This window comes from Dipodomys merriami, unplaced genomic scaffold (assembly GCF_024711535.1).
Source record: "Dipodomys merriami isolate MVZ:Mamm:240054 unplaced genomic scaffold, mDipMer1.0.p SCAF_63, whole genome shotgun sequence".
Taxonomy (NCBI): domain Eukaryota; kingdom Metazoa; phylum Chordata; class Mammalia; order Rodentia; family Heteromyidae; genus Dipodomys; species Dipodomys merriami.
The window spans coordinates 7,097,025-7,120,265 of record NW_027206213.1 but is presented as its reverse complement, the minus strand read 5'-3'; the positions used below and the strand labels follow the sequence as shown (position 1 = coordinate 7,120,265).

Genomic DNA, 23,241 nt, shown 5'->3' with positions numbered 1-23,241 from the left:
GGCCAAAAAAAAAAAAAAGAAGCAGAGGGAGGTCAGTGCAGTGGCTCTATAATATTATCAATGTCCTAGAACCCTCTGCCCTGTTACTTCAGGTTATGGTTTTTTCTTTCACTGAAAATGCAAGAGTTATTCTGTCTCCACTCAGTGTTTCAGATGGGAAGGAAGAAATGCCAAAGAAAAAGTTCTGGTACTTACATGAGGAAAGCAGAAATTTGTTTATCCTCAGTTGACTTCATTGTATCATCATTAGCAACTACTCCATCATATGGCTGCTCCAAGCTTCAAGACAGGCTAGGAAATGCAGCTCTTTATCTAGGCTCATTGTAGTATCAAACCTCAAGAAATTTGGTTTTTGTTAGAAAGAAGAGGAGATACACAGAAAATTCAAAAAGTATGTCCATAAAGGAGAAGGAGAGAGATGAAAGATAAAATGATACCTGAAGGGGGATGTGGGATTGAGTAGCTCTTAAAAATTGAGTATGACAGCTGGGCGCTGGTGGCTCACGCCTGTAATCCTAGCTACACAGGAGGCTGAGATCTGAGGATCGCGGTTCAAAGCCAGCCCAGGCAGGAAAGTCTGTGAGACTCTTATCTCCAATTAACCACCGAAAACTGGAAGTGGCTCAAGTGGTAGAGTCAGTACCCAATATTGCTTACTTGGCTTAAGTATAAAGAATATCAAAAGACAGAGTTTCACTTCTGGTGGGGAGGGAAACACTAAAATAAATTAAAAAACAAAATTTGAAGAAAGACTAAGGTATTTAAACTGATCTACAAAGACCTGCATGAATTGACTCTAATCATTGCATAAAACTCATTTTTTCTTGGGCGCAGGTGGCTCACCCTTGTAATCCTAGCTACTATGGAGGGTGAACTTTGAGGATTGCAGTTCAAAGCCAGCCCAGGCAAGAAAGTCCATGAGACTCTTATCTCCAATTAACCACCCAAAAACTGCAAGTGGCGCTGTGGCTCAAGTGGTAGAGTGCTCACCCTGAGCTGAAGAGCTTAGGGACAGTCCCCAGAGTTCAAGCCCCATGACCGACCAAAAAAAAAAAAAAAAAAAAGTTGAGGATGGCTTGAATGTTTTTTTGTTTTCTTGGTCCAGTCGTGGGGGCCTGAACTCTGGGCCTGGGTGCTGTCCCTCAGCTCTTCAGCTCAAGGCTAGCGCTCTACCACTTGAGCCACAGTGCCACTCCCAGCTTTTTTCTTTTTGCTGAGGAATTGAACCCAGGGCCTCATGCATGCAAGGCAAGCGCTCTACCACTGAGCTACCTTTCCAGCCCTGACTTGAATGTATTTAGAGCTAGATGAACAGGATCTAAGAAGAGAAAAGTTCTATAATCCCAGGCACTTAGAAAGTTGAGGCAGGAAGAGTTAAAGGTTATTGATATCAAGGTCCAGACTTTAAAAAAAAAAAAAGAGGACAAGAAAAAAAGGAAAGGTGAGGGAAAAAGGAGGAAAAGGAAGATAAGGTGAGAGACAGAGAGAATGAGAGAGACAGAGAGATTGTAGAAAATGTAAAGATGGGTTATTGATAGTGCAATGTTCCTTAGAAGGAGAGAGAGGAATGGAATCTCTATTAGGAAAGTAGGATTAATGTTAGGAAAAGAGAAATGTGATAAGCTCTCTATTGAAACCACAGGAAGGAAGAGATAGGACTTCTATGTTCACTTGGTCTATATTGTAGAAGTGAGGTTAGTTCTTGGCAGTGAGAAGACAGAAGAAAGTTAAATCTCAGGGCTGGGAAAGTGGCTCAGTGGTAGAGCGCTAGCTTGAGCTGAAGAGCTGAGGGACAGCGCCCAGGCCCAGAGTTCAGGCCCCACAACTGGACCCCCCCCCCAAAAAAAAAGTTAAATCTCAGAGGGTAAAATGTGAGATAATTGTTGTAAAGAATGAATGAGTCATTTGATCTCAGACATTTAACAGGAGACATTTTGATAATGGTAATGATACGAGTTGTCATTTTCCCCAAGTAGATCAGTGGCAATTTTAAAAAGTGGCTGTCTTCAAAGTACCTAATCAATGGAATCAAACATATTGAATGAAATGAACTTTCCATGCTCTGTCCTGTAAAATGAAAGCATATTTCACCGATCAAGTTTAAAAAAAAACGTTCAGTGACTCTAAGTTGCTAAAGCAATATATTCATTGGGACTCAAATATTATGAAAAATGAAAAACTGGAAAAATCTAAGCATTAACTACATCATGTGCAGAATCTTTGCATTTCCTACTTCTGGGAAATGGGATAAATTTTGGGGTTTTTTTTGGGGGGGGGTCTGGTCGTGGGGCCTGAACTCTGGGCCTGGGTGCTGTTCCTCAGGTCTTTAGCTCAAGGCTAGCACGCTACCACGTGAGCCAAAGAACCACTTCCGGCTTTGTTCTTTTTGCTTATGTGGTGCTGAGGAATTGAACCCAGGGCCTCATGCATGCAAGGCAAGCGCTCTACCACTGAGCCACCTTCTCAGCCCCGAATTCTGAAGAAGTATTTGTTGATGAAAGGAACAAATAAAACAGAATGAGACAAAATCAGAAGGATCATAAATTCTCTTAAAGTTTATAATTCCATAATTATCTTTCAGCACGTTCCTTCTTCTGTCATTGTTTCTGTTTTGTTCCATAAGGAATAGATCTGAACCTGTAGGGTCTCAATTTGAGGTCAGTCTGAGCTACATAGTAAGACCTTGTATGTATGTATATTGATTACTTCATCTTCTTTCATTCTAACATATTCTAATTGAACCTGAGCTTGAAATGAAATGTTTGAAAGTGTTTCATAATTAAAGATCCAGGAATATTGTGACTGCCAGAATTGGTTTCAAGCTGCAGTCCTCAGGTCTCAGCCTACTGAGTAGCTAGGAAAATGGGTGTGCACCACCAGGGCTTTGCGGTGTGCTGCTTGAGTTGAGAAATGCAGTTGCCTGTTTTAAATGATTAGTAGGAACATAAAAATAGGTAAAGAAAAATGACAAAATCAGTAGTTTTCATTGACAAAATATAAGAATAGTGGATTTGTATTTTTTCAGAAGTAACAGGCAGTTTAATTATGCCACATTAATTAACATTGCATATATCTTATAGTTTTTTACACTTTTATTGTAAAAGTAATGTACATCTCTTGTATTTAAAAAAAGAAAAGCAAACATCAATATAATTAAGTTGCATTTGAGAATTCTCTTATTCATATGTATGTATGTATGTATGTATGTGCGTGTGTATGTGTATATGTATACTGGTACTAAGATTTGAACTCAGGACCTCATGCTTGCTTCTAGACAAGTGTTATCACTTGAACCATATCCCCAGACTTATGAAAAGAATATTTTGTACATTTTTACTGTAAAAATACTGTACAGAGGGGTTACAGTTACATGAGCAAGGTAATGAGTACATTTCCTATTGAGCATTCTTGCCTCCCCCTTTGTTTTCCCTCTCACCTCCAACACTCCTCTCTCTCTCCCCCCTGAAAAGAATTTTTAACTGCTGAGCACTAGTGTCTCATTACTGTAATCCTAGCTACTCAGGAGGCTGAGATCTGAGGAGTGCTGTTTGAAGCCAGCCCAGACAGAAAGTACACACACACACACACACACACACACACACACACACACACACACACACACACACACACACACACACACACACACACACACACAAACACACACAGAAATTGTGTTTGGAGGTATGGCTCAGTTGATAGAATACTAGCCAGTAAGTGAAAGTATTAGGTACTGAGTTTGATTCCTGGTCATGGATATAAAAAATAGAAAAAAGTTTAAAAAAGGTGGAAGTAGAATTGTGGCTCAAGAGGTAGAGCACTAGTCTTGAGCAAAAAAATATTCAGTAGTGATCCAAAACTGCAACAAAGTAGCAGGGTATAAAATTAATCCTCAAAAATCAATGGCTTTTCTGTATGCCAATAATGAAAAGAGCATGGCTGAAATCAGAAAAGCAACTCCCTTTGTATAGCCCCTCGAATAATAAAATACCTAGGAATTAACTAAAGAAGTGAAAGACCTCTATGATGAAATTTTTAAAAACCTAAAAAATGAAATGAAAGCAGAACTAGGGAAGTGGAAAAACCTCCCATGTTCCTGGATTGGGAAGATTAATAGTGAAAATGGCAATACTGCCCAAGGCTATCTATAAATTCAATACAATACCCTTTAATATCCCAACTTCATTCTTCAATGAAATAGAAGAGGTAACCAAAACTTTATATGGAACAATAAAAGACCCTGAATAGCAAAAACAATCCTTAGCAAAAAGAACAGTGCTGGAAGACTATCCATACCAAACTTCAAACTCTACTACAAAGCCATAGTAATCAAAACAGCTTGGAATTGGCACAAGAACAGACCTGAGGATGAGCGGAATAGAACTGAAGACCCAGAAATGAACTTGCAAACCTGTAGCCACCTAGTCTTCCATAAGGGAGCCAAAAAAATAGAATGGAAGAGAGACAGCCTCTTCAGTAAATGGTGTTGGCAAAATTGGTTAAACACCTATAGAAAACTAAAGTTAGATCTTTATATATCACCCTGCACCAGAATCAATTCCAAATGAATCGAAGACCTCAAAGTAAAAGCAGATACCATGAAAACATTACAGGCTGGAATAGGAGACACTCTACGGCTCCTTGGCACAGGACAAAATTTTCTTAATAAAGACCCAGAAACACAACAAATCAAAGAAAGATTGGACAAATGGGATTGCATTAAACTGCAGAACTTCTGCAAGGCAAAGGACATAGCTAGCAAGAACAATAGAAAGCCCATGGATTAGGAGAAGATATTCACTAGCCATACAACAGATAAGGGCCTCATATCTAAAACATACTTAAAACTCAAAATTTTAAATCCCCCAAAAACAAATCCTCAAAGAAACAACCACCCCATCAACAAGTGAGCTGAAGACTTAAAGAGAGACTTCTCTGAAGAGGAAATGAGAATGGCCAATAAACACATGAAGAAATATTCAATTTCTCTGGCCATAAAAGAAATGCAAATCAAAACAACATTGAGATTCCACCTCACCCAGTTAGAATGGCTATAATCAAGAAATCTAAGCCAGGCACCAGTGGCTCACACCAGTAATCTGAGGACCACAGTTCAAAGCCAGCCTGGGCAATAAAGTCTGTGAGACTCTTATCTCCAACACACCACCTGAAAACCAGAAGTGGTGCGGTGGCTCAAGTGATACAGTGCTTGCCTTAAGCTGAAGAGCTTAGGGACAGCGCCAAGGCCCAGAGTTCAAGTCCCACACTGACAAAAAAAAGAAATCAAATAGCAACAGATACTGGAGGGGGTGTGGCCAAAAGGGAACCCTACCTCACTGTTGGTGGGAGTGTAAACTTGTTCAACCATTCTGGAAAGCAGTATGGAGGTTCCTCAAAAGACTACATATAGAGCTCCCCTATGACCCAGCAATCCCATTTCTGGGCATGTACCCAATGATCCCAAACAAGGCCATACTAAAACTACCAGCACTATGTTTATTGCAGCATTATTCAACATAGCTAAGATATGGAACCAACCCAGTTGCCCCTCAGTAGATGAATGGATCAAGAAAATATGGTATAAATACACAATGGAATTCTATCTTCCAGCAGAAAGAATGACACCACCCAATTTGTTAAGAAATGGAAAGACTAGGGCTGGGAAGGTGGCTCAGTGGTAGAGAGCTTGCCTTGCATGCATGAGGCCCTGGGTTCGATTCCTCAGTACCACATAAGCAAAAAGAAAAAAGCCGGAAGTGCCACTATGGCTCAAGTGGTAGAGCGCTAGCCTTGAGCTGAAGAGCTGAGGGACAGCGCCCAGGCCCAGAGTTCAGGTCCCACGCCCGGACCCCCCCAAAAAAAAAAGAAATGGAAAGACTTGGAAAAAAATCATATTAAGTGAAGTAAGCCAGACCCAAAGAAATATAGGTCCCATGCCTTATTTGCAATAACTAGTATACATCTAGGATAATCTTATCCGATGAGTAGAAAAGCTCAAAAGCTATGTACATATGACCATATAAGATGATGCTAGGCAAAATGAACCCTAAGATATGGGCACAAGAAGTTTTTCTTTGTTGTTGTTGTTTTTAATGTATTATGTGATATTTTTTGTTTCTTTTTAATGTTCTTTCCCCTATGGTATATCTCTTGTTGTCACTGTATTTGATTTTGGTGCCCTGCATCTTGTATATACATTTATCTAATTTGGGAGGGGAAGGGAGTAACAAAATGCTGAAACAAGGACACAGGATGACCCATTGCAACAATGATACTCACAAGACACTATATTGTAAACGATCTTTACAACTTTGATGGGGCAGGTTGGGGAGATAAGGGATAGCAGGAAAAAAATAAACAAAGGAGTGGGTAACAATCCTCGATAAGAAATGTACTCATTAGCTTACTCATGTAACTGTAACCCCTCTGTACAGCATCTTTACAATAAAATAAAATTTAAAAAAAATTCAGCAGTGCCAGGTCTTGAATTCAAGTGCCAAGACTGGCACCAAAATAAGGGAAAATTCTAATTTGAAGGAGAAGCACAAAGAGGGAGTCAGGATTTTAAAAAATGGCAAAAGTTGGCAAAAGTTCACATTCATAGGACCCAGAGATATAACAAAATTTTGTGTCAATGAATTATGAGAGCTGTGGCTTTGCTTATTTCTCTTCTGCTCAGTGATCTTTTAACCATCCTATAGCAACTGGAGTGCTTTATATCATGTTGACCCTAATTTCCATAGATTTTCCTATTGTATGCCCCTATGTAAACCTTTTTGTGTGTTTGCATAGCTACAGGTTTTAGTGGTAGGGAAATAGTTCAGGATGAGTACATTCTGCCACTCATTCCTAACCTCCCTCAGTCTTCTGTTGGAGTTCTACTAGGGTTTGGGAATGGCTAGATGTTAGACATGCACATCAAGGAACATTAGCAAGCTCCAAAATGTATGTGTCTACATAGCCCTCAGCCCCATCTAAGGCCTATAGAGGTTATTAGGAGGAATTATGGAATATATTGTAATTGCATACTTACATACAAAATATTTATTTAGGCTATAACATTATATATAATAAATATATTTCAGTGTCCAATAATAAACACGTTTAGTGTTTTGAGAAGTGAGAGAAATGTCATTGCTACTAATGCTCTATTTATGGAAATGTGAAAAATCTCTGCTTTGGGGGAACGTTGCCAAAATAGAACCTGCAAAATGCAAACAACCACAGGATTCCATCAATTGTTCTTGGAGACAACTGTGAAAACAACTGCAGGCAGTTGAATGTATCCAAAAGCTCAACACATTTAAGCCTTCCATTCAGGAACAAAACTGGGAGTCAGACAATTTCAGAGTAAGAGTAATATTCAGAATAAGAGAAACTGTGTTTATTTTATGTTCTAATTATTAAACTGGAGTGTCCCTGAAACCAAGGTTCTTAAAAGGTATAGATATATTTCTGTTGTTCAGCTAGAACCATAAACTGGGTGCCAGTGGCTCACACCTATAATCCTAGCTACTCAGAAGGCTGAGATTGGAGGATCGCTGTTCAAAGCCAGCCAGGGCAGGAAAGTCTGTAAGACTCTAATCCCCAATAAACTGCTCAGAAAAAAACCAAAAGTGGTGCTATGCCTCAAGAAGAGTGCTAGCCTTGAGCACAAAGAGGCTTAGGAACAGAATTCAAGCCCTGAGTTCAAGCCTCAGGACTAGTAAAAAGAAAAAGAAAAAGAAAAAGACAGAATCATAGACAAGACCATGAGTAGTTCTGAACTATTCTTGACTTCATGCTAGGGAAAAGCCATGTTAAGGACTTTTGATGGTTTTGTCCAGTGCTATTTGAACAACAGTGTTGATGGGTGGGTGTCATTTGGGTCATCTTTCAATGCTACCTGGCTGTGGAAATATTCTGCCTAGTGATTACATTATCCTGACTATATGATGCCCGTCTAAGTCTGAAAGTGCCCTGAATATATATAGACAATCATGAGGCTTGCTAATAAGAAAAACAACGCTCTAAAAATTTAAATGTGCAAAACATTTGAAAAGATACTTCATAGAAAAGTTATAAAGATTCATTATCTTGCCCACGTAATTGTAACCCCTCTGTGTGGTATTTTCACAATAAAAAAAGAAAAGATATAAAGATGACAAATGAGCACATGAAAAGATAATCTATATCATTAGCCATTGGAGAAGTGTAAATTACAATCATGAGACTACTACAATTATTAGAATGTCTAAAATGAAAGACTGACCATAGTAAATACCAGCAAGGATATAAATCGTAGAACTTTTATAAATTTCTCAGAAGAATGTAAAATGATACAATTTTGGAAAACTAAGCAGTTTCTTTTTCTTTTTTTTTTGGTTGGTCATGGGGCTTGAACTCTGGGCTTGGGCGCTGTCCTTGTGTTCTTCAGTTCAAGGCAAGTGCTCTACCGCTTGAGCCACAGTGCCACTTCCAGTTTTCTAGTGGTTTATTGGAGATAGGAGTCTCACGGTCTCTCCTGCCCAGGCTGGCTTTGAACCACAATCCTCAGATATCAGCCTCCTGAGTAGCTAGGAGTATAGGCGTGAGCCACCGGCGCCCAGCTTAGGCAGTTTCTTAAAAGTGAAATATATTTGTCATTATAGTTCCACATATTTATTAAAGAATGGCTGGCAAATACATATACACATATACTTTAAAAAAAAATTTGTCCTGGTCCTGGGGCTTGAACCTGGGCACTGAACCTGAGCTTTTTCATTCAAGGTTAGCACTCTACAGTTGAGCCACAGATCCACTTCCAGCTTTATGGTGATTAACTGGAGACAAGAGTCATAGAATTTCCTTCCTGGGCTGGCTTTTAACTACAATCCTCAGATCTTATAGGCTCCTGAATAGCAAGGGTTATAGGTGTGAGCCACTGGCACCACTTTTTATTTGATTTTTTTTTTTAGACAAGATCTCACATGTAGTTCAGGCTAGCCTGAGCTCTCCCTCTTCCTCCTTCTGTCTCCTCAGTATTCAGTCTTCTGAGTACTCCTGGCCTACGTAGATATGTACCTACACACTATTGTTCATAGTAGCTTTGTCTGCAATAACGCCAATTTGGGAACAATCCAAATGTCGCTTAACAGCTGAGTGGATAAGCAAATTATGACATAACCAAATATTTAATAATAATAAGGAAGGAGCAAACTATGGATGTACAAAATATTAATAAAACTTAGAATTTTAAAAGTAAACAAGCCAGGGCTGGGAAGGTGGCTCAGTGGTAGAGTGCTTGCCTTGCATGCATGAGGCCCTGGATTCCATTCCTCAGCACCACACACACAGAAAAAGCCAGAAGCAGGCGCTGTGGTTCAAGTGGTAGAGCACTAGTCTTGAGCTGAAGAGCTCAGGGACAGCTCCCAGGCCCAGAGTTCAAGCTCCACTACCGACAAAAAAAAAAAAGTAAACAAGCCAAACAAAAAAGGTGTACATACTGTTATGATTCCATAGTTACAGACAATGTAAATAATCTGAACTGACAAAAATGACAAAAAGGTAGGGGACATTTGGAGGTGTTTAAGGAAGTATGAGGAAATTTTTGGATACACAACTCACCTTAATTTTGTGATGGTTTCTCAGACTATACATAAGTTAAAGTTCATCAAATTGAATACTATAAGAATGTCTTTACTATATGTCAATAATACCTGAATAAGTTCCTTAAAGTTATCTTATCTCCAACTTAACTTCCTCTTTAAAAATTTATTTTGTACTGAGGGCCAGCTGCTCACACCTGTAATCCTAGATACTCAGGAAGCTGAGATCTGAGGATCACTGTTCAAAGCCAGCCCAAGTAGGACATATGTAAGACTCTTATTTCCAAGTAACCACCAAAAAGCTGGAAGTGGAGCTGTGGCTCAAGTGACAGAGTGCTATCCTTGAACAACAACAAAAACAAAAAACAAAAAACAAGAAACAAAAAATCCCAAACAAACAAAAAATTCATATGACAATGCTCAGGCTCTGAGTTCAAGCCCCAGGATTGGCACAAAAAAACAAATAATTAAATAAAAATTTCTTGTGTGATCTAACATATTATATTCCCTTTCCTCCCAAATCCTATAAAAAGACCCATGGAGACTCCAGTACAACCATATACAGGAAGAGTGTGAAGGGCTGGAAGTGGCATTAGCCATAACCAATGGCAATTAAAATATTTACAAATTTTACAAACATATGTCCCTATTTAAATGTACCACAAGGGCTCCTCCCAAAACCTTGTAGGAGGGTCAGGGACTGAGGGAGTTAACATGAAATTCCTGAACATTCCTTGGACTTGGGCCAAATGGAGGTAGAATGTGCAGATCAGAAGAGGAATGGACTTCCCAGATCCAGGGACTCAGGGCTTTAGTTTGGATATGAAGCTGCATGGCCTTGTTCTGAGGTCACAAGCTGGTAAGGCCTGAGAACATATCAATTACACAAAGAATGCAAAAAGATTTGAAAGGTCAATGGCACCATCCCCTGGAGTTTATGCATGATCACCCTCCACCCATCTGCCTGATTGCTTAGTACATGGAATCTTGTGCTTAGACAGGGAGTGTAAGACAAGACACTTGGATTTTGTTACTGTGCCACCGCTGCTGCTACTCTTTGCTGATTTGTGACTTAAGATGGATCATGTAATATCTGGGTGTTAGTTTCAGCACTAGTAAAATAAGAATAATAAGCATTACCTATTTGTTTGGAGTAATGAGATGTTCCATGGAAATTTTTTTATTAGCATACATTAGTTGTGGAGGGGTATTCACGGTGACATTTCTACACATGTACACAAAGTATTCCAATCAATCTCACCCTCCTTTCCCTCCCTCCTAAAACAAATTCAATAGATTTAATAGATTTCTTTGTTCTATTTTCATACATGCAAACAGACTACTTTTACTCATCCTATTTTTATTTTATTCATCCTACTTTCATTCATCCTATTCACTCTCCTTGTTAATCCAATCCCTTCCTGCTAGTACACACATCCCCCAACCCTCTATTGATCAACAGTTTTCATTGATAAGCCGTCATATATAGTCACAATGTTTCCAAATTATTTACCCTTTTTCTCTCTTTCCCCTTCTTTTTATCCTCTTAAGTAGTCCCATAGTTAGATTTACGTTTCCATGGAACTAAGTTTAATATTTGTTCTGAAACCTAGCTGATCTCTTCTATAAGCTAAAGCTCCTTTGTAACTGGAAAAAAGAAAATGACTAAGTTTGGTGGCTTGTACCTGTAATTGCAGATACTCAGAAGGTTGAGGCAGGAGGATGGCTCGGCTCAGGGGTTCAACAGGTAAGGAGTGTCAGATGGCAGTGACACCTCGGACACTGAGTTGGCATTTGAGAAATACCTGGTATGTGGGAAAACCTCTCTCCTCTGATGTCAGAAATGAAGCACTGTGTTGAGTTTGTGATTTAAAAAAAAGTAGGGGGGCTGGGAAGGTGGCTCAGTGGTAAGGCGCTTGCCTTGCATACATGAGGCCCTGGGTTCGATTCCTCAGCACCACATAAACAGAAAAAGCCGGAAGTAGTGCTGTGGCTCAAGCGGTAGAGTGCTAGCCTTGAGCTGAAGAGCTGAGGGACAGCGCCCAGGCCCAGAGTTCAGGTCCATGACTAGCAAAAAATTAAAAAATAAAAATAAAAAAGTGGGGTTTCCTATCTTTTACAGTGAGCCAACAAACTACACACATTTTAAGCGTACAGTGCATCAGGTTTTGACATTTGTATACATCCACATAAAACACCACCATAATCAAGATATTAAACATATATCAAACATATCCATTAGTTCCAAGTTTCCATAAACATACAAAAAACAGATCTTTAGGGGCTGGGAAGGTGGCTCAGTGGTAGAGAGCTTGCCTTACATGCCTGAGGCCTTGGGTTCAATTCCTCAGCACCACATAAGCAAAAAGAAAAAAGCCGGAAGTGGCACTGTGGCTCAAGTGGTAGAGCGCTAGCCTTGAGCTGAAGAGCTGAGGGACAGCGCCCAGGCCCAGAGTTCAGACCCCACCACCAGACCCCCCCCAAAAAAAAGAAAAAAAAAACAGATCTTTAGACTCAGATCTTTAGACTTTTAGCATGAAGAAAGCTTGTGGTTTTATACATCGTTTTTGCCTGTTGTAGTATGCTGTTGTATATTTGTGGGAAAATATAATTGAAGGTAAAACATCTGCAGAAGTCCAAAATGTATGTATGCTGTGACACGTGTATGGAGTCTGTCCATCAGGAGTGGGACCATGCTGCCTGTTTTCCCATGGCAATTCCTGGTCCTTCTAGAGACCTTTGAGATACACCTATGTTTCCTGTGTTTTATAGCCCCTACACTTTTTTTTCCCCCTCAGTCGTGTGGTTTGAACTCAGGGCCTGTAATTGTCCCTGAGCTCTTTCTTGCTCAAGGGTAGCACTCGATGGTTAATTGGAAATAAGAGTCTCACAGGGACTTTCCTGTCCCGGCTGGCTTTGAACTATGATCCTCAGACCTCTGCCTCCTGAGCAGCTAGGATTAATTACAGGTGTGAACCATCAGTGACCGGCCACCTTTTTTTTTTGAAACCTTGTCTCAAAAAGACAAATAAACAAAAATTCCAGGTGATGGTCTTCTAGTTCAGCCTTTCAAGTGGTAGGATTATAATCATGCAGCACCATACCAGGCTGATAATTTCCTTTGTGCTTGCTGCTTAACCAACTTTAAGCAGTACTCTTACACTTTGGGAAGTTTACTGTTTTGCATACAGCTCAGACTGATAGCAAATTTCTGGTAAATACTATAGATTACTGTTATCTTGCTTCATTTGGCAGCTGTAACAAAAATATTTTAGGTTGGCTAATTTATAGGCAATAGAAATGTAATGCTCCCAGCTCTAGAGGTTAAAAAACCCTTAATTAAGGTACTGTAAGATTCAGTGTCTAGTGAGAGCTTGCTTACTGCTAAAGATGGCATCTTCAGTGTCCCCAAGGACATTATCTTTCTATATATTCCAGGTTGCCTCAATTTTTCTCTTCTTTTCTTTTCTTTTCTTTTTTTTTTTCAGTCATGGGCTTGAACTCTGGGCCTGGATGCTGTCCCTCAGCTCTTCAGCTCAAGGCTAGCACTCTACCACTTGAGCCACAGCAACACTTCCAACTTTCTGATGGTTGATTGGAGATAAGAGTCTCACAGAGTTTTCTGGCCAGGCTGGCTTTGAACCGTGATCCTCAGATCTCAGCCTCCTGAGTAGTTAGGATTACAGACATGAACTAGTGGCACCCTGCTGCCCTCAATTTTTGATCGTCCTGCCTCATCCTCCTGCCTGTTGGGATTTTAGATATATAGTATGCACCATCTTGCTCAGCTTCAACTTCTTTGTATAAGGGCACTCATCCCATTCATGATGGAGGGTCCCTCATGAAGGCCCCACTTCTTAATCTACCAGACTAGATATCAAGTTCCAACATATGACTTTGGGAGAGATCCTAAGACTAGGACCATAACAACTACTTATTTCTTCATACTGCCTCTCTACTCAACCCACATGGAAGAATTACTAAAGTCTGTATCTGACAGGATCTCACCTTCCCTTCTCTCTAGGTTTTATGGCTGTGCTAGGGGTTTAAACTCAGGGCCTTGTGCATGCTGGGGAGATAGCTGTACCTTTCAGAAAGATTAGTCCATTAAAAAGGAGATTTTAGCCAATCATATGATAGTATAACTTGAAAAACCAATTAGTGCCAGAGCCAGTAGCTCACACCTATAATCTCAGCTACTCAGGAGGCTGAGATCCGAGGCTCATGATTCAAAGCCAGCCCAAACAGGAAAGTCCGTGAGACTTTTATCTCCAATTAACCACCAAAAAAACAGAAGCGGAGCTCAAAATAGTAGAGTATTAGCCTTGAGCAAAAGAGCTCAGGAACAATGCCCAGGCCCTGAGTACAAGCCCCAAAACTGTAAAAAAAAAAAAAAAAAAAGACTAAAAAATTACTAAAAATTGTTTTCATATCTATATTTCTTTCTGGAATCAAGAAACATGTTAATCTACAGTAAAGTCTTTTGTTTTATTTTGCTGTGATACAAAATAATTTCTTATTACTTGAAGCAGAAAATCAAAATCTGAAGCCGGGTGCTGGTGGCTCACGCCTGTAATCCTAACTACTCAGGAGGCTGAGATCTGAGGATCATGGTTCAAAGCCAGCCCTGGCAGAAAAGTCCGTGAGACTGTTATCTTCAATAAACCACTAGAAAACTGGAAGTGGCGCTGTGGTTTAAGCGGTAGAGTGCTCACCTTGAGCTGAAGAGCGCAGGGACAGCGCCCAAGCCCAGAGTTCAAGCCCCACCACTGACAAAAAAAAAAAAAAAAGAAAGAAAGAAAGAAAATCAAAATCTGACATGGTGGTGTGTGTTGTAGTCCAAAAATTAGCGTATATCCTTTTATGCCATGCTGAGTTACAAGAATCACTTGAGTGTAGGAGGCCAGTCTAAGCAACATTCAAGGCTTTATCTCTAAATAAGCAAACAACAAGCAAAAAATCTGATACTCAATATTCTTTAAACAGTTATCCATGAATACACTGTGTAAAAGTACATAAAGTTGGGTATCATTTAGCATAATCACTCTGCCTTATAGTACTTGATAAGGACATATTAACAATGCAGTCATATTACGTATTGCAAATTGTCCTTGAAAGAATAAACACCAAGAGTTCTTCATTGAATCCACATCGATCTTAGGATAAGGGTATTGCCTTTTCTCTTTGCTCTTCACCTCTCCTGGCAAAAAGTCTTCCAAAGATGATTCTTGCTAGGTAAACTGTGATCCCAGTATTTGGAAAGTTGAGGCAGAAGGGGCTCAAGTTGGAGGTCAGACTGGGCTGCAGAGTAAACTTTCGTCTCAATCCCTTGGCCAAAATTCCAAAGAGCTGTCTGTGCTTAATTTCCATGTTCTCTTCTATCTCTTCAATTTATTTTGAGTCTTCCTGCTGGTTCACTGAACTGCATTTATCAAAATCACCTAATGAACTCCTGTAGTCAAATCTAAGGAGAAATCTCAGTTCCTGTCTTCTTCTGCTTATCCATAGCATTTGTCTTTGGTTTTTTTGTTTTGTTTTGTTTTGTTTGTTTGTTGTTTTTGGTGCCAGTTAGTGCTTGAACTCAGGGCCTTGAACTCTTGCTTAGCTTTTGCATTCAAGGCTGTAACTCTACCATTTAAGCCATAGCTCCACTTGTGGCTTTGGTGGCTAACTAGAGATGAGTATCACAGACTTTTCTGTGTAGGCTGGCTTTGAACCATAAACCTAAAATCTCAGCATCCTGAGTAGCTAGGATTTCAGGTGTAAGCCACTGACACCTGGCTAGTCACTTCTTTTTGTTTGTTTTTTTTACAAATGTTTCTTTCTAATGAACTGACCATTACATTTCCAAAGTTCTGAAATGGCCAACAGACCAAGAAAGACATTCTTTAGACTCCTGCTTGAAACCAACAGCTTCAGCAAACTGCTGGCCTTGATTCAGGGCCAATGGCTAGTCACTTCTTAAAGCATGTTCCTCTTGTGGTCTCCAAGACATTTCCTTTCTCCATTCTCTTCCAACCTCAAACCCTTCTCTGCATTTTCTCCTTGTAGAACATGCTCTTTCTCTCTCTTAACAGTCTCACTATATAATTTTAGTTTGCCTGGAACTCTCTATGTAGCCCAGGCTGGCCTCAAATTCATGATTCCTCTGCTTATACCTTCAGAGTAATAGAATTACAGGCATCTACCCTCACGCCTGCTGTTGAGTTCTCCTTTATCTTCCTAACATTTAAAGCTAGGTACCCGAGTCTCAGTCCATAGAACTCACTTCTCTAACTATACACACTCATTCCTTGGTGTTCTCAATCAAGTCATGACCTTGAATACAATCTATATGCTTTTGTGTCAAAAATTCATCTATCTATCTTATTCCATTTCTGCTGTTATTAAAAATGTTAGAGATTGAGGAATTTATCTGCATATTTATTTTTTGCCAATCCTGGGACTTGAACTCAGGGCCTGGACAATTTTCCTAAACCTCTTTGTGCTCAAGGCTAGCACTCTACCACTTGAGCCACAGCACTGCTTTCGGCTTTTTCTGAGTAGTTTATTGGAGATAAGAGTCTCATGGACTTTTCTGCCCAGGCTAGCTTCAAACCATGATCCTTATATCTCAGCCTCCTGAGTAGCTAGGATTACAGGCATGAGCCACCGGTGCCCAGTTTGTGGAATTTATAAGTAGTAGAAATTAGGAGTGGGGATGTAGCTCAGTTGGTAAATTGTTTGCCAATTGTAAGGCCCTTGGTTCAATTCCCAGCACCACAAAAAGAATTATTTCTCAAAGTCTGGAGGCTGTGTACTAGAAGACCAAATTGTCAGCAGGTCTAGTGTCTGGTAGTGGTCTAAGCTCAGTTGCTAAGTCACTGCCTTGTTCCTGTGTCCTCTAGAGGTACAAATGCTGTTTCACACAATGGCAGTGCAGATAGAAAAGGCGTAGTAGCTTTCTCAAACCTTTTTTTTTTTTGTGCCTAGTCTGGGGCTTGAACTCATGGCCTGAGCACTGCTCCTGAGCTTATTTTACTCAAAGCTAGGGCTCTACCACTTGAACCACAGTGCCATAGCACCACTTCTGGCTTTTTCTGAGTAGTTTGTTGGGGATAAGGGTCTTACAGCCTTTCCTGTCTGGCTTCAAACCACCATCTTCAGATCTCAGCCTTCTAAATAGCTAGGATTACAGGCATGAGCCACTAGCACCCAGCTTCAAACACTAGATAGATAGATAGATAGATAGATAGATAGATAGATAGATAGATAGATAGATAGATAGATAGATATCCATATATATATATATATATCCATAGATATATATATACATATATATATATATATATATATCTGAGCATTAATCTCATTCATGAGTATGGAGCCCTCATGCCTAAAGATGAGGTGGGCATCTTAAAGATGCCCACCACTTAATACCATCACCTTAGGTCTTAAGTTCTAACGTGAACTTTAGCAAGACACAGCAACCATAGCACTAGTCCAACTCCTACCCAAAGTCCAGGCATGTGCATATATCCAAGAGGCAACTTGCAACACCATTTTAGATGTTTACAGGCATCTAAATGAGCCCCAAACTAAATTTTATTTTCTGACTCAGAGTCACCTGAGTGTTTGAGATTTTTATTTATTTATTTATTTCTGGGTCCGGTTGTGGGGCCTGAACTCTGGGCCTGGGCGCTGTCCCTTAGCTCTTCAGCTCAAGGCTAGTGCTCTACCACTTGAGCCACAGTGCCACTTGTTTGAGATTTTTAAAACACAGCTTTTTGTGCTCCACACAGAGTTTATTATGATGTGGTAGGTTTAGGACAAGGCCAAAAAATCTGTATTTCTGGCTAGTTTTCTGATGATAATGATGCTGCTGATCCATGAACTACACTTCAAAAATGACTGTTGTAGAGTATTCCTCAATTCCCCTCACCCCTTCACCTATCTGACTTTTCTTAACTTTCAACCGCCCTTACCCCAGAACACAGAGTTCCACAGTACACTGTACTTACCTATCACATCCTTTATTACAGGGTATTGTAATATTCTATTTATAAATGTTTCTCGCCCACTACACTGAATCTTCAGCACCTAGCATGAAGTCTGACACAGAATAAGCACTCAATTTTTATAATGACTGAATAAGTTCCTTAGTCTTGACACTTTAAAAGACTCAAATGAAACAATTTGTTCAGTCATAGGTTACTTAAAAGGAAGTACTTCTTTGTGCTAGAAATAAAGAATGGAAACATAAATGCAAGAGTTTTTTTATTGAGAAGTTTAAGACAAAATATAGGAAAGCCTTTTATGTTAAGACTTGTTTAGGAGGTTTTACTGTTTATTTTAAGTCTTTTAAACCAAAATACCACACAGAAATAATGACTAACTACAAAGGTCATGAATACAAGTTGATAAGAAACCTTACCCATTACGTTTTCAATAATTACTTTTGTCTGTATTTTGTCCCTCTAAAAGTGTGCTTTTTGCCTTCAGACTAAACATCCCAAACCACAAGACTATCTAACATTGCTAGGATTTTTAAAAAAATCTTTAGAATCCCAGAGCTAGTCAGATGTTGAAATCTGAACCCATTTACTTGCATGGATATTCAGACCATTATCTAAAGTTCTAAAATGCTCCAAATCTCTAGAAAACGACTTTTTCATAATCTTTTGGGAAACTCATTTGGCAACAAACTCTATCCTGAATAGATATGTGACTACTTTAGCCTTTATATTAGTTTTACTAATATGTTTGATTTCAAAGTGGTGCTCCAGATCCTACCAGGTTTTATGGTATATGATATATGTGTTACATTCCTGCTCCAAATCCCAGCAATTCTGAGTTCTTAAATATATCTGGTAAAAACCAACTTGGAGCTAAGTGTGGTGATACATGCCCATAACTCAAGAATCTGGAGGCTAGAGCAAAAAGATCTATCCTGGGCTAAATGTAGAGACCCTGTCTCAAAAGAGAGGAGAGAAGAGAAAGGAGGGAGGAGAGAGGAGAGAGGAGAGGAGAGAGGAGAGGAGAGGAGAGGAGAGGAGGAAGAAGAGGAGCAAACAAGGAGAGGGATAAAAAAGAAAAAGGGAAGCCGGGCACCGGTGGCTCACGCCTGTAATCCTAGCTACTCAGGAGGCTGAGATCTGAGGATTATGATTCAAAGCCAGCCTGGGCAGGAAAGTCCATGAGACTCTTATCTCCAATAAACCACTAGAAAACCAGAAGTGGCACTGTGGCTCAAGCGGTAGAGCACTCGCCTTGAACTGAAGAGCGCAGGGACAGTGCCCAAGCCCAGAGTTCAAGCCCCACGACTGACCAAAAAAAGAAAAGAAAAAGGGAAAGATTTTAAAAAAAAAAAAAAAGATGATTAAAGAATTACATGCCTAGCTGGGCGCTGGCGGCTCACACCTGTAATCCTAGCTACTCAGAAGGCTGAGATATGAGGATCCTGGTTCAAAGCCATCCCTGGCAGGAACATCTGTAAGATTTTTATCTCCAATGAACCACCAGAAAACCAGAAGTGGCACTGTGGCTCAAGTGGTAGAGCACTAGCCTTGAGCTGAAGAGTTCAGGGACATTGTTTAGGCCAAGTTCAAGCCCCACATGACCGACCAAAAAAAAAAGAAAAAGAAAAATGTGCCTGTATTAAGAATAAGACATCTCTTTTTTTATGCCTACTATACTCAAAATATTCTTTGAACTATACCCTCTAATGTTTTATTGTCTTATAACAACAAATTAGTCCTATTGAATAAAAAAACAACCTTTCCTCAATCTGTTTTTTTTTTTTTTGGGGGGGGGGGTGCAAGAGGGAATACTAGTTGTCTGTGCATCTCATTGGGTAACCCAGGCTGGTCTGGAACTTACTATGTAGCTCCAACTGTCCTTAAACTTGAGACAGTTTGGTGCTTACAGGCATGTACCACTGTGCCCAGCTCTGTTTTAGTATCAGCTAAATGTGTTAGAAACTAAATGTTCCTATTCATGTGAGAATTTCTTTTTAAATCAGTTATAGGAACCACTTCTTTGGGATCTTTGTGGCTCACTGAAATGAGATGAATCACTGTCATCCTCATATGAATCATCACCAGAACAAATAAAGTTATAAAAGTAAAAAATCTATCTGGTGGGAAACATTATTTTGGAATGAACTTCAAATACTGATGTTCCATTTACAAGCCACTGAGTTTTGGCAGTCTCAATTGATGAAAGAATTTTTGTGGCTTAAGATATAAGAGAAGAAGGATGATGATAAACAGATATAACCATTGTGAAGACTAAAATGTGTGTGTGTATGTGTGTGTGTGTACTGAACAAGAAATGTGTGGGATGTATGTGAAGAAAATGCTACTAGAAAACTGAAAGAAAACTTGGGTTAAGAGAAGACCTCATGTTTTCAAATGGCATATTTGGTTTCAAACCACAGGTCATTAAGAGAGGCTTAAATAGAAGGCAGGATTTATTTAAAAAATGAGGGATGATCTTCTGAAGATCCTCAAGAGCAAACATGGTAGTAGAATCTCAGTAGAGGTAAGTCAGAATCTGGAAAGTCCCAGAACTCAGGGAAGCTTTATCCCTATTATTATTCCAAGGAGGGGGGCAGTCACAGAATGTATTGATCCTGCTTTTCTCTGCATCTATTTCTGTTTTCAGGGGTGCTTTCTGTGGATAGCCTGCACATGGATCCAATAAGATTTAGATTTGTCCTTATGATAACTTCCTTCAAGAAACCATTTAAGACCAGTTACAGGCTTCTGGAATAGAGAATTTGATTGAACTACTATCGTTTTAATCAGCTTTCTACCACCCCTAGCCCAATCAGGTAATGTAAGGAGTTATACATCCGCTCATTAACAAAGAATAAGGACATAGATTGGAACATGAGAGAGTAGTGAAGGCCAATTAATTGGCATATCCATTATAAATGAGCAGATTCCTTATTGTGGACAGACAATATGATTAAGAGCACAAGCTCTTGGGCTAGGTATATGGCTCAGTGGTAGAGTGCTTGCCTAGAATGCATTAAGCCCTGGTCTGATTCCTCAGTACCACATAAACAAAAAAGCTAGAAGTGATGCTGTGGCTCAAGTGATAGAGTGCTAACCCTGAGCAAAAGAACCTCAGGGACAGTGCCCAAGCCCTGAGTTCAACCCTCGGGACTGACCAAAATAAATTCCTCAATCTCTAACATTTTTAATAACAGCAGAAATGGAATAAGATAGATAGATAGATTAATTTTTGAGACAATAGCATATAGATTGTATTCAAGGTCATGACCTGGTTGAGAACACCAAGGAATGAACGTGTATAGTTAGAGAAGAAGTGAGTTCTATGGACTGAGACTCGGGTACCTAGCTTTAAATGTTAGGAAGATAAAGGAGAGTTCAACAGCAGGCGTGAGGGTAGATGCCTGTAATTCTATTACTCTGAAGGTATAAGCAGAGGAATCATGAGTTTGAGGCCAGCCTGGGCTACATAGAGACTCCAAACCCCAGGAAAGAAAAAAACAAAAAGACAAAAGAGTACAAGCTCTGTGAGCTAACTGTTTGGATTTGGCTACTGACTTTACCCTTTATCTGATTAACGTGGGAAAAATTATTCAATTTCTTTCTTTTTTTTTGTCGGTCATGGGGCCTGAACTCTGGGCCTAGGCACTGTCCCTCAGCTCTTCAGCTCAAGGCTAGCGCTCTACCACTTGAGCTACAGTGCCACTTCCAGCTCTTTCTGCTTATGTAGTGCTGAGGAATTGAACCCAGGGCCTCATGCATGCAAGGCAAGCACTCTACCACAGAGCCATCTTCCCAGGCCCTCAATTTCTTTATAACTGAGTTTTCTCATCTGTAAAATGGGATAATAGAATTGCTGTGTGAACTAAATGAATTAACATAAAGTATTAAGAACTATATATTCAATACTTTCATGAAGATTTCCATTTCTGGGCTTGGGGTGTAGATCAATCATAGAGCGCTTGCCTACCACTTGCAAGATCCTGGTTTCCTTCCTCAGTATATATATATATATATATATATATATATATATATATATATATATATATATATATATACACACACACACACATACACATACATATACATATATACATGCATACACATGTAAAATTGTAAACACTGTCCATTTCCTCTCATATATAAAATTAATGCAATTCCACTAAAAATTACAACTTTGAACTTGAAGTTTGAAGTTACTATGGAATAAAATATCTTATTAGATGTCAGTGGCTCATGCCTATAATCTCAGCTATTCAGGAAGCTGAAATATGAGGACTGCAGTTTGAAGCAAGCTGGAGCAGGAAAGTCTGTGAGACTCTTATCTCCAATTAATCAGCAAAAAAGATGGAAATGGAGTTGTGGCTCCAAGTGTAGAGCAGCTAAAAAGCAGCTAAAAAGCTGTCTCTGAGCAAAAAAGCTCAGAGACAACACTCAAGCCTGAGTTCAGGCTCCAGCAGTGTCACTAACTAGAAAAATATTTTATATATAATAAATATATTAAATAAATGTCTGGAGAGGATGTGGAAGAACATACGAATGGATATAAGATACTGGTAATGTTCTAGGTCTTAGGTTGGGGTTGGCTTCATAATATGCTTTTAGACTTACACATATTACATAATTTTATACATATTGAGACCATTATGAATGATTATTAAGCAGGGATTTACCTCCATCTCATCAGAATTTTGAAAACAATTGAAAGGTACATTAAAACAGCATTACTTCGCAGTAACAGACAAAAATCAATGGGGCAGAGGGAAAAACTCATATGAAAATATAGACTTTTATGAAGTTACTATTTTAAATCAGTGGCGAAGATTGAGGTTTTCAATAAATGGAATAAAGTAACCAACAAGTAATTTAAGAAAAAGCTTCAATAAGTAAACTTCACAGACCATTTTAAGAGATGAATTTTTAAAGTAGGAAATTTGTAATTATCTCAGGAAAAAGTATTTCTAATATTAGAAAAGCATCTCTAATTTTAAGTGTATTTCAAATTTAAAATATGCAGAAGTTATAACCAGCAATTCATAAAACTAGAGCCAACAAAAACAAAAGATGTTCAGTTTAACAAAATTCAAATTTCAGTAAGTCTCCCCCCCCCCCATAACCTGTGAAATCAGCAACAGAACAAAACTGATCATTAAAAATGGATCCAATATTCAAGGCAGAACCCTTCTGTAGAAAGAGACTTCAGGTGAAATGGCCAGTAGTCAGCCTAAGCCTTTCCTATCTTGCTAAAAAGCAAAAGAACATCTCTTCCTCACTCAAGTTTACCAAGCTGGCAGCTTTTCAGTTTACCACAAACTTTATGGAAGGCCACTAACAACCTTGAGGTTTATCATCAGCTGTACTGAGTTGCTGTATTAGTCAGAAGCTTATTTTTTAAAAAATCATTTGTCAGTGGCAGTGCCTAGGCCTAGAGATCAAGCCCCACAACTGACCTTCCCCCCAAAAAAATCATTTCTGTAAAACAGACTACCCCTACCTAATGTTATGTTTTGACTTTAGTAATCCAAGGATGTATTTTGACTTTTTGTAATCACGTATCAATAGTATCAATAGCATTGACAGTATCAGTCGTGCTGACCAAGTAAAAATTATGTTTTGCCTATGCATTTTGCGATTCAAGACTATGTTTTGCTTCAGTAACCTTGATTGCTTGCTTTGCAAAC

At 39.3% G+C, this 23,241-nt stretch overlaps 1 long non-coding RNA gene and 1 other non-coding gene across 2 annotated transcripts; one reads left to right on the top strand and one right to left on the bottom strand.

The window, feature by feature from the left end:
* Positions 1-7,251: 7,251 nt before the first annotated feature.
* LOC138815197 (uncharacterized) lies at positions 7,252-19,648 on the top strand. The gene is made up of 3 exons (XR_011368206.1): positions 7,252-7,347; positions 11,261-11,310; positions 19,564-19,648. It is a non-coding gene; the product is annotated as an uncharacterized lncRNA (long non-coding RNA).
* LOC138815278 (small nucleolar RNA SNORA2/SNORA34 family) lies at positions 15,376-15,510 on the bottom strand. The gene has a single exon (XR_011368249.1). It is a non-coding gene; the product is annotated as a small nucleolar RNA SNORA2/SNORA34 family (small nucleolar RNA).
* Positions 19,649-23,241: the final 3,593 nt, after the last annotated feature.